The following is a 15526-nucleotide window of genomic DNA, read 5'->3' as shown; positions in this document are numbered from 1 at the left end:
ACTCCATCTCAAAAAAACAAACAAACAAAAAAGACAAAAATTAGCCAGGCATGGTGGCACATGCCTGTAGTCTCAGATACTCAAGAGGCTAAGGCAGGAGAATTGCTTGAACCCGGGAAGTGGAGGTTACAGTGATCTGAGATTGCACCATTGTGCTCCAGCCTGGGCGACAGAGTGAGACTCCATTGCAAAAAAAAAATATATATATATATGTGTGTGTATATGTGTGTATATATATACACACATATATACACATATATACACACATATGTGTGTATATATACACATATATACACATATACACATATGTGTGTGTATATATACACATATATACACATATATACACACATATATACACATATGTGTGTATATATATACACATATATAAAATATATATGTTTAATATTTAATATAAAAAATAGGTTGGGCATGGTGGCTCACCCCTGTAATCCCAGCACTTTGGTAGGCTGAAGCAGGCGGGTCACCTGAGGTCGGGAGTTTGAGATCAGCCTGACCAACATGGAGAAACCCCGTCTCTACTAAAAATACAAAATTAGCTGGGCGTGGTGGCACATGCCTGTAATCCCAGCTACTCAGGAGGCTGAGGCAGGAGAATCACTTGAACCTGGGAAGCACGGAGGTTGCAGTGAGCCGAGATCTCACCATTGCACTCTAGCCTGGGTGACAGAGTGAGACTCCGTCTCACACACACACAAAAAAACAGCCACATTTCTGAAAAGAGTCACCTACATTCACAGTCTCCACCTCCTTGCCATGTTCCATGTACTTTTTTTTTTTTTTTTTTTTTTTTTTTGAGATGGAGTCTCACTCTGTCGCCCAGGCTGGAGTGCAGTGGCACGATCTCAGCTCGCTGCAACCTCCACCTCCTGGGTTCGAGCGATTCCACAGGTGCCCGCCACCTCGCCCAGCTAATTTTTTTTTGTATTTTTAGTAGAGACGGGTTTTGCCGTCTTGGCCAGGCTGATCGTGAACTCCTTGGTGATCCGCCAACCTCGGCCTCCCAAAGTGCTGGGATTACAGGCATGAGCCACCATGCCCGGCCAGGATTTTTAAAAAATTTAAATATTGGGGCTGGGCATGGCAGCTCATGACTATAATCCCAGCACTTTAGGAGGCCGAGGTGGGCGGATCACCTGAAGTCAGGATTTCAAGACTAGCCTGCCAACCCGGTGAAACCCCGTCCCTACTAAAAATACAAAAATTAGGCTGGGCACGGTGGCTCACACCTGTAATTCCAGCACTTTGGGAGGCCGAGGCGGGCGGATCACCTGAGGTCAGGAGTTCGAGACCAGCCTGGCCAACTTGGTGAAACCCTGTCTCTACTAAAAATACAAAAATTAGCCGGGCGTGGTGGTGGTGGGCACCTGTAATCCCAGCTACTTGGGAGGCTGAGTCAGGAGAATCGCTTGAACAGAGGCAGAGGTTGCAGTAAGCTGAGATTGTGCCACTGCACTCCAACCTGGACGACAGAGCAAGACTCCATCTCAAAAAAACAAAAAGCAAACAAACAAACAGACAAAAATTAGCCGGGTGTGATGGCACATGCATGTAGTCTCACGTACTCAGGAGGCTGAGACAGGAGAATTGCTTGAACCCGGGAAGTGGAGGTTGCAGTGATCCGAGATTGCACCATTGTGCTCCAGCCTGGGTGACAGAGCGAGACTCCATTGCAAAAAAAATATATATATACACATATATATAATATAATATATATTTTTAATATTTAATATAAAAAATAGGTTGGGCATGGTGGCTCATGCCTGTAATCCCAGCACTTTGGGAGGCTGAAGCAGGTGGATCACCTGAGGTCAGGAGTTCAAGATCAGCCTGACCAACATAGAGAAACCCTGTCTCTACTAAAAACACAAAACTAGCTGGGTGTGGTGGCACTTGCCTGTAATCCCAGCTACTCAGGAGGCTGAGGCCGGAGAATTGCTTGAACCTGGGAGGCACAGAGGTTGCAGTGAGCCAAGATCTCGCCATTGCACTCTAGCCTGGGTGACAGAGCGAGACTCTGTCTCACAAAAAAAAAAAAAAAAAGTAGCCACATTTCTGAAAAGAGTCACCTACATTCACAGTCTCCACTTCCTTGCCATGTTCCATGTACTTTTTTTTTTTTTTGAGATGGAGTCTCACTCTGTCGCCCAGGCTGGAGTGCGGTGACGCGATCTCGGCCCCATATAGTCTTTAGGCCCATATCATCTGACTGCTGTCTCCGTTGAAACTACTGTCACAAAAAAAACCAATGGCTTTCTATTTGCCAAAATTAATGGACACTTTTTTTTTTTGAGACGGAGTTTCGCTCTTGTCACCCAGACTAGAGTGCAATGGGGCAGTCTCTGCTCACTGCAACCTCCGCCTCCCAGGTTCAAGCGATTTTCCTGCCTCAGCCTCCCAAGTAGCTGGGATTACAGGCATGTGCCACCACGCCGGGCTAATTTTTGTATTTTTAGTAGAGACAGGGTTTCACCATGTTGGCCAGGCTGGTCTCGAACTCCGGAACTCAAGTGATCCACCTGCCTTGGCCTCCCAATAGTGCTGGAATTACAGGCATGAGCCACCGAGCCCGGCCTAGCACACTTTTTTTTTTTTTTTTTAAAGAGATGGGGTCTCACTTTATTGCCCAGGCTGGCCTAGAACTCTCCAGCCTCAGACTCCTGAGTAGCTGAAACTACAGGTGCATGTCCTTATGCTTGGCTAAGGAACACTTTTTAGGTCTTATTGTATTTGATCTGTTTGCAGCCTTGTTGATCTTCTAGAAGCTCTCCTCCCTTGGTTTCTGTGACCTCGCTCTCTCCTGCTTCCCTCCTACCTCTCTAACCTTTCCATCTCAAACGCCTTCCTGGGCTTCTTTTCTTGTTTAACCCTAAATGCTCGTGTTTCTCAGAGTCATGTTCTTAGCTCTCCTTTTTTTCACTATTCCATTCATTTATTCAAATATTGAATGCTTACTACATGCCAGGCACATTTCTAGGCAATGAAGATATAGCAATAAGCAAAACCTACAAAAATTTCTTGCTTTCCCTTATGGAGCTTACCTACTCTTCCTAAGCAATCTCACCTATACTCAAGATGCTTATCACTTCTAAATTTACATCTCCAGCACTAACCACTCTTGAATTTCAGACACATATAACCAATACTGTGTTAGGCATCTTCATTTGTATGTCCTTAAATTGAATTCCTCTTTACACTGAAATTTGCCTCTTTCTATATTCCCTCTTCTTTTTTTTTTTTTTTCTGAGACAAAGTCTTGCTGTGACGCCCAGCCTGGAGTACAGTGGCACGACCTCCGCTCACTGCAACGTCTACCTCCTGGGTTCAAGGGATTCTCCTGCCTCAGCCTCCCGAGTAGCTGGGACTACAGGCACGTGACACTACATCTGGCTAATTTTTGTATTTTTTTTTTTTTTTTTTGAGACAGAGTCTCAGTCTGTCCCCCCAGGCTGGAGTGCAGTGGCGCCATCTCGGCTCACTGCAAGCTCCGCCTCCCGGGTTCACGCCATTCTTCTGCCTCAGCCTCCCGAGTAGCTGAGATTACAGGCGCCTGGCACCATGCCCGGCTAATTTTTTGTATTTTTAGTAGAGACGGGGTTTCACCATTTTGGCCAGGCTGGTCTTGAACTCCTGATCTTGGGTGATCCACCTGCCTCGGCCTCCGAAAATGCTGGGATTACAGGTGTGAGCCACTGCACCCGGCCTATATTCCCTCTTCTAATTATACCACCCTACACTTCCAATTGCCCATTTCTCTTCAAGATTACACAGTAGTTCCCAGTCTTTTATTTTTTTTCTTTTTTGAGATAGAGTCTCACTCTGTCGCCCAGGCTAGGGTGCAGTGGTGCGATCTTGGCTCACTGCAACCTTCAGCTCCCGGGTTCGAGGGAGTGTCCTGCCTCCGCCTCTGCAGTATCTGGGACTACAGGCATGTGCCACCACGCCCAGCTAATTTTTGTATTTTTAGTAGAGACAGGGTTTCACCATGTTGGCCAGGCTGGTCTGGAACTCCTGACCTCAGGTGATCTGCCCGCCTCGGCCTCCCAAAGTGCTAGGGTTACAGGTGTGAGCCACCACACCCCACCAGTTCCCAGTCTTCTCCTCTGATATGTGATTGAATTTCCTAAAATGCAAATCTGACCATATTACTTCCATCCTTAATATATTTTAATGATTCCTTACCACCTTCGAGATTCTTTATTATTTGGTATAACTCTCCCTTACCCCTTGTCTTCAAAACACATTTATTATTTGTGTTCTTTCCGTAGTGAACTAATTTTATTTGAATTCTCTTGTGTGATCATGCTTTGGTGCATGTTTCCTTTGTTTAAATGCCTTTCCCCTCTTGTCCTCTTGGTTAAGCTCCAGACCCAGCTCTGCTATATGCACAACCATAGCATAATGTGTAGACTTTTATTGTTGATCTTTAAATACTGTATCACAGTTGTATGATTTGTAGTTGTTTCTTTTACTACCTCTTCCACTAGACTGTGAGCCCCTTGAAGGTAGGAAACATGTCTTTTAAAATTTCAGAAGCACAAGCTGATGCATAACAAGAATGTAATAAATGTTTGCTGAACAAATAAATAAATGGACAAATGAAAATGAGGAATAAATAGGGAGAGACCACTGAAGAGTGAAATGGAAGAGAATCAAGAGCAAGCATGGAAAGATAGTTTTGGAAAGAATGTCCTGTTTTCCTCCGGGATAGGAGAAAGAAGGGAAGGGACAGCAGAAAGAGGGTGTAATCAGAAGTTGATCCGTTCAGGCCAGGTGTGGTGGCTCACACCTGTAATCCCAGCACTTTGGGAGGCTGAGGCGGGTGGATCACCTGAGGTCAGGAGTTCGAGACATGGTGAAAACCCTGTCTCTACTAAAAATACAAAAATTAGCCGGGCATAGTGGCACATGCCTGTAGTCCCTACTACTTGGGAGGCTGAGATAGGAGAACCGCTTGGACCCGGGAGGTTGAGGTGGCAGTGAGCCGAGATCATGTCACTGCACTCCAGCCTGGATGACAGAGTAAGACTCTGTCTCAAAAAAAACAAAAAAAGTACATCAGTTCGAAGCGAAAGGGAGAAAACTGAAGGAGTTCATGCTGGATGGTTTCTATTTTCTCTTTAACGTAATAGGTAAGGCATTCCTCTTTGTTGGAAGACACTGCATGTCAGTGAAGTTACGTAACAGCTTCTTTAAATCTCAACTTTCATACCAGCAAAATTCTTGATTCTACTGTCTAACCCATATCTCTTGTAAAGTTGTGAGAACGAACAAGATCATATAGGATAGGGCTTTGAGCTCTTTAGATAAGCAGCAATGGACCTACTGATCATCACTTAAATCTGACTTTAAATCCATGCAGTTGAAAGCAGCTAAATTCCAAAGTCCCTCCCATTTTATCATTCCTTTTATTTCTGTGTATTATCAATGCTGCAGTTCCCAGAATTGTAAACATTTTGTTTGTCTCCAAATTACTTTGAAAAAATTCACTAAGCCTAGTATTACTGTTTTTCTTTTTTGAGACAGAGTCTCTCTGTTGCCCAGGCTGGACTGCAATGGCACAATCTTGGCTCACTGCAGCCTCCACCTCCTGGGTGCAAGCGCTTCTCCTGCCTCAGCTGGGATTGCAAGTGTACATCACCATGCCTGGCTAATTGTATTTTTAGTAGAGATGGGATTTCACCCATGTTGGCTGGTCTCGAACTCCCGACCTCGCCTCGCCTCTGCCCGCCTCGGCCTCCCAAAGTGCTGGGATTACAAGTGTGAGCCACCGAGCCTGGCGTTTCTTTCTTTTATTGACATAGGTCTCGCTCTGTCACCAGGCTGGAGTACAGTGGCACAATTATAGCTCACTGCAGCCATGAACTTCTGGGCTCAAGCAATCATCCTGCCTCAGCCTTCTGAGCAGCTGGGACTACAGGTGTGCACCATCACCCTCGGCTAAGTTTTTAATTTAGTTTTTATTTATTATTATTTTTTGAGACTGGGTCTTGCTCTGTTGCCCATGCTGGAGTGCAGTGGTGCGATCATGGCTCACTGCAGCCTGTACCTCCCAGGCTCAAGCAATCCTCTAGCTTCAGCCTCTTGTGGAGTTGGAACTACAGGTGCACACCACCACGCCTGGCTAATTTTGGTATTTTTTTTGTAGAGACAGGGTTTTGCCATATTGCCCAGGCTGGTCTCAAACTCCTGAGCCAAGGGATCCACCCGCCTCAGCCTCCCAAAGTGTTGGGATTACAGGCATGAGGCACACTTGGCTTTATTTTTAATTTTCTGTACAGACGAAGTCTCGCTGTGTTGACCAGGCTGGTCGTGAACTCCTGGCCTCAAGCGATCCTCCCATCTCAGCCTCCCAAAGTGTTGGGATTACAGGTGTAAACCACTATCAAGTATTAGTCTTCCCACAGCTTCAATTGCTCTCATTATTCTAATCCTACTGACTATTCTCAAAGTCCTCCCAAGTTTTTTTTTTTTTAATGAGGGAAAATGAATAAAACTGAGCAATATTCTCTCTCCACTGAGATGTCTAGCTTTTTTTGAGTCATACTTAAAGTGTAACTATATAGTCTAAAATTGGTTTAGGATTCCTTTCAGCCACCAGTGCCAACTTATCTTAGGCTAACAGGAATAGAGTTCAGTTGATCTAATTTAGAACAAATTTGTATCCGTGGATGGGATGGAAAATCTAGGTGAGGATTAAGGTCATGGCCAAGGTACAAGTAGAGGAGGAAGTCTGAGTTAATTATAACCTAGGTTATGCAGTCTTAATTCCAGGAAGCTGTGCCTTAGCTAGGTAGACAACTTGTTGATTGAGGAATATTCTCAGAGGAACTGGAAGCTAACCGTTTCTGAATTCCGAGATGAATTTCTACGTCATCTGAGATGAAGGTGAAGTTGTCAGTAACGAAAGACTAGAAATTCTAAGAGAAATATGTCACTTGGAGAAAGCCCTTTAGTAAGTATTTGCTTATTTTCTTTCCAGCAGTCATGACTAGCCTGGAAGATTTCCCAAAGGTTATCTTTTTCAAGACTAGTTGGGTAAGGCTCTTTTGATATGTTTTTGAATATACATTATAATACATTCATTGTGTTTATTGGTTTATTCCTAGATTTAAAAAAAAAAGTATATATTTTGCTAATAACTAAAGTAAAAACAGATAAAACCAAGAGAACATGGCCATCATTGTTCAAGGCCTCATACTCTCTGATGCAAAAAGGTAAGCCTGAATTAAAAGCTACATTTCTTAATGTCTCTCATATGAAAAGCTATATAAGCTCCTGGTGTCAAGTTTAAAAACTGAGAACTTATTTTGAAACATTATGGGTAGAGACTAGGGAGTTAAATGATCACTTTTTAAAATGTTAAGGGTTAGGTATTAACACCTATTTGCCTTATTCTCTTCTTTGCTAAGAGCCCTCTCTATCAATATATAGCCAATAGTCTTGCTTAAGGCCCAGGAAAAGTCACTGTATCCAAGGCTTGATGCAAATTATATGTTATGAATCTTCACTTACTCCTGCTAAAGTTGAAATGGAGTGTCTTACACTTGGGTTAGAGTTCAGATGTAAGTTTCTGAATAAAAAACATAAAAAGTGAACCATCTCCCTTACCTATTCCTGCTCCTCACAGTACAATAAACAACTTAAATATCGCAGAGTAGAGGGAATGTGGTTAGAGTTAGGACACCAAGGAATCAAGTCTTGCATTCCAGTCCCCTACCCCTGACGCATTCACCTCAGGCAAAGGGTTCCACTTCATTTTGTACTGAAAAGTGAGGAGAATAACATTTTGTTTCAAATTTTCTTAGGTGAGTGGGTTGGGTTAACCTGCAAGGCTTTTGTTGAAGTTGAGATGAACAAATAAGGAAAATATGCAACTATAGATTGTTTTAAGAGAGGTGGGAAAAACCCAATGGATTTTGTTGCTGATTTGTGTCCTTAGGACTTTCCACAAATAACTTTGAGAGATTTACTACTTAGTCCTTAGAGGCAGCTTCCTTCTGGGATGGGTGGATATGAGGCGTGGGGTGGGGTCAGATGGTGATGGGAGAGCAAAGGAACACAAGGGTTCCAAATCAAGGCCCATTTGGCTTCAGTGTTTACCCTCAGTGCAGTGGGGGTGAAATTTGGAGCCTAGGGTGAGGTAGAAATTAGTTTCCCTGTTGCAATAGTAACTTGGGTATCAGATAATAAAGCATATTTCTGCCAGCATATTCTAAAGGCAGATGAAACTATACAGGGGTTTAAGGTAAAGCTATGATGAACAAAATATCACCCCTGACTTTTTAAAATTTCATTTTATGTTCCAGGGTACATGTGCAGGATGTGCAGGTTTGTTACATAGGTGAACGTGTGCCATGGTGGTTTGCTGCACCTATCAACCCATCACCTAGGTATTAAGCCCAGCATGCATTAATTGTATTTCCTGATGCTCTCCCTCCCTCTGCCCTCCCCTTGACAGGCTCCATTGGGTGTTGTTCCCCTCCTTGTGTCCACGTGTTGTCATTGTTCAGCCTCACTTGTAAGTGAGAACATGTGGTGTTTGATTTTCTGTTCCTGTGTTAGTTTGCTGAGGATAATGGCTTCCAGCTCCATCCACATCCCTGCAAAGGACATGATCTCATTCCTTTTTATGGCTGCATAGTATTCCATGGTGTATATGTACCACATTTTCTTTATCCAGTCTATCACTGATGGGCATTTGGGTTGATTCCATGTCTTTGCTATTGTGAATAGTGCTGCAATATGTATGTATCTTTATACGTACCTAGTACATCCACTTTCAAAACAGCTTAATCACCTTTTTGGAGAAGTTTTTTTCTGATTTTTCCAAACTGCTTCCCTTTACCCTCCTGTTGATGCTTCTTGTAGCACACATCATTGTATAATAGAATGATTTATATCATTTATAATGATAGAATGATTTATGTTAGAATGATTTATATTCTATAGAATAGAATAGAATGATTTATATTCCTTTGGGTATATACCCAGTACTAGGACTGCTGGTTCCAATGGTATTTCTGGTTCTAGGTCTTTGAGGAATCGCCACACTGTCTTCCACATCACCCCTGACTTAATGTTTACTTGGTCATTATTACTTTCATTTTTTTCCCCAATCTGGGGCTTACATGACTTTCTTTCCATTGTTCTACCTGGAGGTCACTAAAATTGGTAACCACTCTTCCACCATCACCTTATAATTCACCGTCTTAGAACTACATTTATTCAGTTGTTCTATTAGGTTCCCCACTCTCTTGAGACCCAGAGTCAGATGACATCAGGTAAAAATGCAGGCTGTCCTTAGGGGAAACAGTAGCTATTTTAACAAGCAGGCTATAGTTCAAAACCGCACAACAGTATTTAATTGCTTTTGCATTTGACAACACTGGAATGCATTAAAACTTGGAGCCTCTGAAGATAACCTTCCTAACTTCATGCAAGAAGTCCAAGGTATAGTTCTTATAAAAATCCATCCACAGGTTGCATATGTAAAATCTTCTGAGGAAAATGGTGGTGCTATAAACCTTTATATGATGAGCTTCTTTCAGCTGTAACACGGATATAAATCAGGAAATGCAGGCTTGGCAAAGAAAGAGTTAAGATGATCAATTTCTAAGGAATTTCAGGGATTTTCAGATTTCAGGCTTGGTCTTTTATAAAGGATCTTCTGCTGCCTACCTCCTGGTTCTCCCCTGCTAGACCTTATATATGCAAAGGTAGCTTTGTATTAGCTAGCACAGTAGAGAAGGTTAATCAGAGATCCACATCTCTGTTTCAGAGCTGGAGGTTGAGATGCAAGAGTGACTCAGCTGGCATCAGCTCTGTAGCAGTCTCAGCCTGCAGGCCTTCAGGAAGTGAGTCCTCCAGGCCTGCATCTCCCTCTGTGGCAAATTGCCACTAAACTCTGCTGTTTATCAACCCAGTACCAAACACAGTCGGAAGAGTCTGCTGTTTCACTGTTTTCAACAAAACCAAAAACATAGAAGCCAGATTATATGACGGAATAGTATTACAAAGGTGTATTAGATACAGTATCTCCCTTAAGAAGCTTACAGTTTAGTAAGGAAATAAATGTAAATATAGCATTAGAGTACAATGATGTGTGCTTCAAGAAGCATCAACAGGACGGTAAAGGGAAACAGTTTGGGAAAATCAGAAAAAAACTTCTCTGAAAAGGTGATGAAGTGGTTTTGAAAGTGGACGTGCTAGGTAGAAAGTGCCAGGAACGAAGGCAGAGGGGAAAGCATTTCTACAGATTCATTAATGGATACATTCACTTTATTCGTCACATTTGCATTGAGTGACTTCTGTGTGCTTGCAGCATGTGATATGAACCATCTAGTACAGGCAAGGTGGTGTATATATATAGGTGGAGATATGGTAAGATGAGATAATGATGTTGTGGGAGTAACTGGAAGTTCTCCAATTGCTTAAATTTTCTTAGTCAAGTAGGAAGTAAGGTCATCTGTTGAAGGATGTAATTGCGGTCTGAAGAAACATGATTGGCTGGTAGTATCAAGTGCTCTCTTAAGGTTCTCACCATCATGAATATAAAGTGAGACTACTTTTTCTTTTTTTTTTTCTGAGACAGAGTTTCGCTCTGTCGCCAAAACAGGAAGGAGTGTAGTGGTGCAATCTCGGCTAATTGCAACCTCCGCCTCCCAGGTTCAAGTGATTCTTATGCCTCAGCCTCCCAAGTAGCTGGGACTACAGGTGCGTGCCACCATGCTCAGCTAATTTTTGTATTTTTAGTAGAGAGGGGGTTTCACCATGTTGGCCAGGCTGGTCTCGAACTCCTGGCCTCAAGGGATCCACCCAAAGTGTTGGGATTACAGGCGTGAGCCACTGCACCTGGCCAGACTAGTTACTTTGTTTTCTCCAACTTCATTTGGCTACGTAGGTGCAGAGCGGGTAGACAGCTGAATTAAGCCAAGGAGGGGGTTTTGGTAAGTGAATACAACGAAGTGAGTGAGAGGCAAGGAAGTTGAAGGTGTATTCAAGAGAATGCTTATGATTGATCATGGAACATAAGTTGTATCAGGAGGGAAAAGCTGACATTAAGGGGGTGAGGGAGGTGGTCATGAAAATTCTGAATTTGTGTAGTTGAGATATTTGACAGAATGGGCTAGGAAGGTCATAGGTGGTCAGAGAGAGGGATGCATGAAATTGAAACTAAGATGGTTGATGTTTTTGGTAAAAAGATGGGAATCAGTATTTAAGGAAGGTGAAAGGTATAACTGTTAAGTTTTTAGGGAATCAAAAGGCCAGGTTGGTTGAAGGATCATTTATGTTAATAGTTCTCAAACTTTAGCATGCATTAGACTTATATATGGAAAGATAATTAAAACAGATTGTGCTGGGTGCAGTGACGTATACCTGTAGTCCTAGCTACTTGGGAGGCTGAGGGAAGAAGATTGCTTGAGCTCAGGAGTTTGAGACCAGTCCAGGTAACATAGTGAGACCATCTCTAAAAAAATGCAAAACAACACAACAACAAAAAAATACAGATTGCAAGATCCCACTCCTAGTTTCTGGGGTAGAGCCTGGTAATTTTCATTTCTAAATTCCCTGGTGATGCTGCTGCTGCTGCTGCTGTGGTCCAGGGACTGTACTTTGGAAACTACTGACCCATGTGTATGTTGAAATCCAATTGTCAAGGATTAAGATAGAAGTAGTGCTATAAAGTGACAGTGAGCCAGGACACAAAATTGGCAAGAAATAAAGGGGACCAGGTACGGTGGCTCACGCTTGTAATCCCAGCACTTTGGGAGGCCAAGGTGGGGGATTCTTTCGGCCTAGGAGTTTGAGACCCAGCTTGGGCAATGTGGCTACCCTGTCTCTACAAGAAAATAGCCGTGTGTGGTGGCATGCGCCTGTAGTTCCAGGTATTTGGGAAACTGAGATGGGAGGATCTTGACTGAGCCTAGGAGGTTGAGACTGCAGTAAGCTGTGATCATGCCACTGTACTCCAGCCCAGGTGACAGAGCGAGACCCTGTCTCAAAAGACAAAAAGAAAGAAAGGGGAATGAACTGATTAGTGGAAAATTGCAACAATCAGGGACAGTGGATATACACTCTAATAACATGACATTTAAAGCTAGGTTTTATGGGGATTGGTTAGAAATTGTGGCTGATAACAATGGTTGGCAGCTAAGTGAGATTAAGGTGAGGTAGAAGGGAGATTGCCAAGGGCTTTGCATGTTAGTATTTTATCATATCAGGGCCTTTTGTTTGGTAAACAGGTCTAGTGTAAGTTCCCTGCTAAGGGATTACCTCTGGTGGAACTGTTACTGAATTCATCACAAGGGTGATCACAATTTTATGTCCTGGTAGAAACAAAAACCACACTAATTAGGAAATAGTAAGTCCTACTAAACTACCTATCACTTTACATAAGATTAGGGAGGTTGATATCTAATGAGACAAGAAATCTTAAATAACTTAATAGTAGGGCAAAGCAGGACCAAGAATATATAATACAGAATGGAACTGTGGAAATACAAAGCAGGATCCACAAGCTGGTCACAGGTAGAGTCAGGGCACAGACTACAACACAGGATCATGACCTGGGCCCAGCTTATGCTGCCACCACTTATTGCTCTTGGGATCCTAGCCAAATTGTTTTATGTTTTCTGCTCAGTTCCTCTCTTGTTAAATGGTATATCATTTATGGCACGTGCTTCAGAGGAAAGTTGAGGGCTAAATGAGATAGTTGGTGCAAGTGCTTTGAAAAGGTAAAGTGTTATACAAATATGAAATATTTAAAAAGAAAGTATTGAGCTCTCCTTAGAAATCAGGGTAGAATACTTAGGTATGTAAGAGATGAATGGAAAAGAGGAGAAACTGTTAATCTAAGAACAACACTGAGAAGTATAAAACAAAGGATGAGGCCAGGCGCAGTGGCTCACTCCTGTAATTCCAGCACTTCGGGAGGCCGAGGCGGGCAGGTCACGAAGTCAAGAGATCGAGACCATCCTGGCCAACATGGTGAAACCCTGACTCTACTAAAAATACAAAAAAATGAGCTGGACATGGTGGCGCGCACCTGTAGCCCCAGCTACTTGGGAGGCTGAGGCAGGAGAATCTCTTGAACCCAGGAGGTAGAGGTTACAGTGACCCAAGATCACACCACTGCACTCCAGCCTGGTGACAGAGTGACTCCGTCTCAAAAAAAAAAAAAAGGGATGGAATATGCAATGTGGACAGTTTCACATTAGTTTTTTTTTTGAGACCAAGTTTTGCTCTTGTTGCCCAGTCTGGAGTGCAATGGCATGATCTTGGCTCACTGCAACCTCCGCCTCCCAGGTTCAAGAGACTCTTCTGCCTCAGCTTCCCAAGTAGCTGGGATTACAGGCATGTGCCACAACGCCCGGCTAATTTTGTACTTTTAGTAGAGATGGGGTTTCACTATGTTGGTCAGGCTGGTCTCCAACTCCTGACCTCAGGTGATCCACCAGCCTTGGCCTCCCAAAGTGCTGGGATTATAGGCATGAGCCACTGCACCCGGCCTCACATTAGTTTTTTTTTTTTAAATTAAATTTAATTTTATTATTATTATAATACTTTAAGTTTTAGGGTACATGTGCACAATGTGCAGGTTAGTTACATATGTATACATGTGCCATGCTGGTGTGCTGCACCCATTAACTCGTCATTTAGCATTAGGTATATCTCCTAATGCTATCCCTCCCCCATCCCTAGTTTTTTTTTTTTTTTTTTGAGACGGAGTCTCACTCTGTGCCAGGCTGGAGTGCAGTGGCGCCATCTCGGCTCACTGCAACCTCCGCCTCCTGGATTCAAGCGATTCTCCTGCCTCAGCCTCCCAAGTAGCTGGGACTACAGGCATGTGCCACCACGCCCAGCTAATTTTTGTATTCTTATTAGAGATGGGGTTTTACCATGTTGGCCAGGATGGTCTTGATCTCTTGACCTTGTGATCCGCCCACCTTGGCCTCCCAAAGTGCTGGGATTATAGGCGTGAGCCACCGCACCTGGCCACATTAGTTTTGAAATGATGAAAGCCTCAACAAAAAGCCTCATTTACTTACATATAGATAGCAGTTTCCTTAGGAATAAACCTTTGGACCACATGGACAAACATCTGCATAACTGGCTTTGACTTAACCATTATGTTCTCTCTCCTCGTGATGCCTACTACTAAATGAGTACTTCTACTTGTACATACTAAGAAAACTGCAGGACCACATGCACTGTTACATGAACCCTACGCAAGTTTGCAGGTTTCTATTCTGGTTTTTGTTACATGGAATTGAAATTACCTGCTGATGTTAGACTATGCAAGTTACTTCAGGGCAGGACTATGCCTTGTTAAAATCTTTCAATGGCTTTCCATTCAATGTCCTTAAAGAAGTCCAAGCCTTAATAGGCATAAAATACAATCTGGTCCCCACCATCTCTGGCTTTACCTCTCAGTGCGCTCCTCTGCCTGGCCATTTGGCCACACTTACACTCTCAGGCCATCAATGTACTACACTTTTTCTGACAATAGCTTTTGCACAGGTTGTTTCACCTGGCCAGCATACCTTGCTCCATTCTTCTTGGCTAACTTACTCTCCTGGTTTATATAGCTACTATTTTCTCTGACAACCTCCCTTGAACCTCCTTCTTCCCTGGGTTAGCTTTCCTTTTCTTTTTTTTGAGACAGAGTCTTGCTCTGTTGCCCATGCTAGAGTGCAATAGCATGATCTCAGCTCACTGCAACCGCCACCTCCTGGGTTCAAGTGATTCTCCTGCCTCAGCCTCCTGAGTAGCTGGGACTACAGGTGTGCGCCACCATGCCTGGCTAATTTTTGTATTTTTAGTGGAGACAGGGTTTCACAGTATTGGCCAGGCTGGTCTCAAACTGCTGACCTCATGATCCGCCCACCTTGGCCTCCCAAAGTGCTGGGATTACAGGGGTGAGCCACCGCGCCCGGCCCTGGGTTAGCCTTTCAAGTATACCTTCCCCTTCCCTCATTATAGTACTTCTCACATCTTATTACACTAATTGCATGCCTAATTACCTGTCTTACCAGATCAAACTCTGAAACGGGTAACAGTCTTGTTCATGAATGTTTCTGCCATTTTAACTGTGCCTGGAACTTAGGAGGTGCACAATAAACACTGAGTTTGCCAATGACAAACACATGGCAGCACACAAATTCAGTGAAAGCCTCAACAGTTCTGTTAGAAGATATTTGGGGTTGATGAGGACAAAAAAAGAGAAACAAGTCTGGTGAAGTCAAGTGGCCACTTCAAGGAGCTGACTGCTATTTTAACCTAAGAAAATTCCGTACATGCACTATTAGCCACAGGGGAGGCCAGAGGTGTTGTGTATGGCAAAAGAGGAGGAAGTTGCAGTGAAGTGAGTAGTAAATGTTTATTTTGAGGACCTTCTGGTGTGACCGTGGCGTTAAAAACAATCACATTACATATCATTAATCAACTAGGTGTCTGTAGGTTTTAACTAGTACTAGCTGATCTCCTACCTTGTTTTTTTCCGGTT

At 43.3% G+C, this 15526-nt stretch overlaps 1 long non-coding RNA gene across 1 annotated transcript in view; it reads left to right on the top strand.

Annotated features, from left to right (window-relative positions):
* Positions 1 to 6934: 6934 nt before the first annotated feature.
* Positions 6935 to 15526, top strand: part of LOC103891922 (uncharacterized) — a 37504-nt gene continuing 28912 nt past the window's right edge. Inside the window, exons 1-3 of the long non-coding RNA XR_008511432.2 lie at positions 6935 to 6973; positions 7128 to 7235; positions 8328 to 8411. This is a non-coding gene — a long non-coding RNA (uncharacterized LOC103891922). The remainder of the gene's footprint in view (positions 6974 to 7127; positions 7236 to 8327; positions 8412 to 15526) is intronic.

The sequence above is a fragment of the Pongo abelii genome, chromosome 9, assembly GCF_028885655.2.
Source record: "Pongo abelii isolate AG06213 chromosome 9, NHGRI_mPonAbe1-v2.0_pri, whole genome shotgun sequence".
In the NCBI taxonomy this organism is placed as follows: Eukaryota; Metazoa; Chordata; class Mammalia; order Primates; family Hominidae; genus Pongo; species Pongo abelii.
This window is presented reverse-complemented; position numbering and strand designations above follow the sequence as displayed.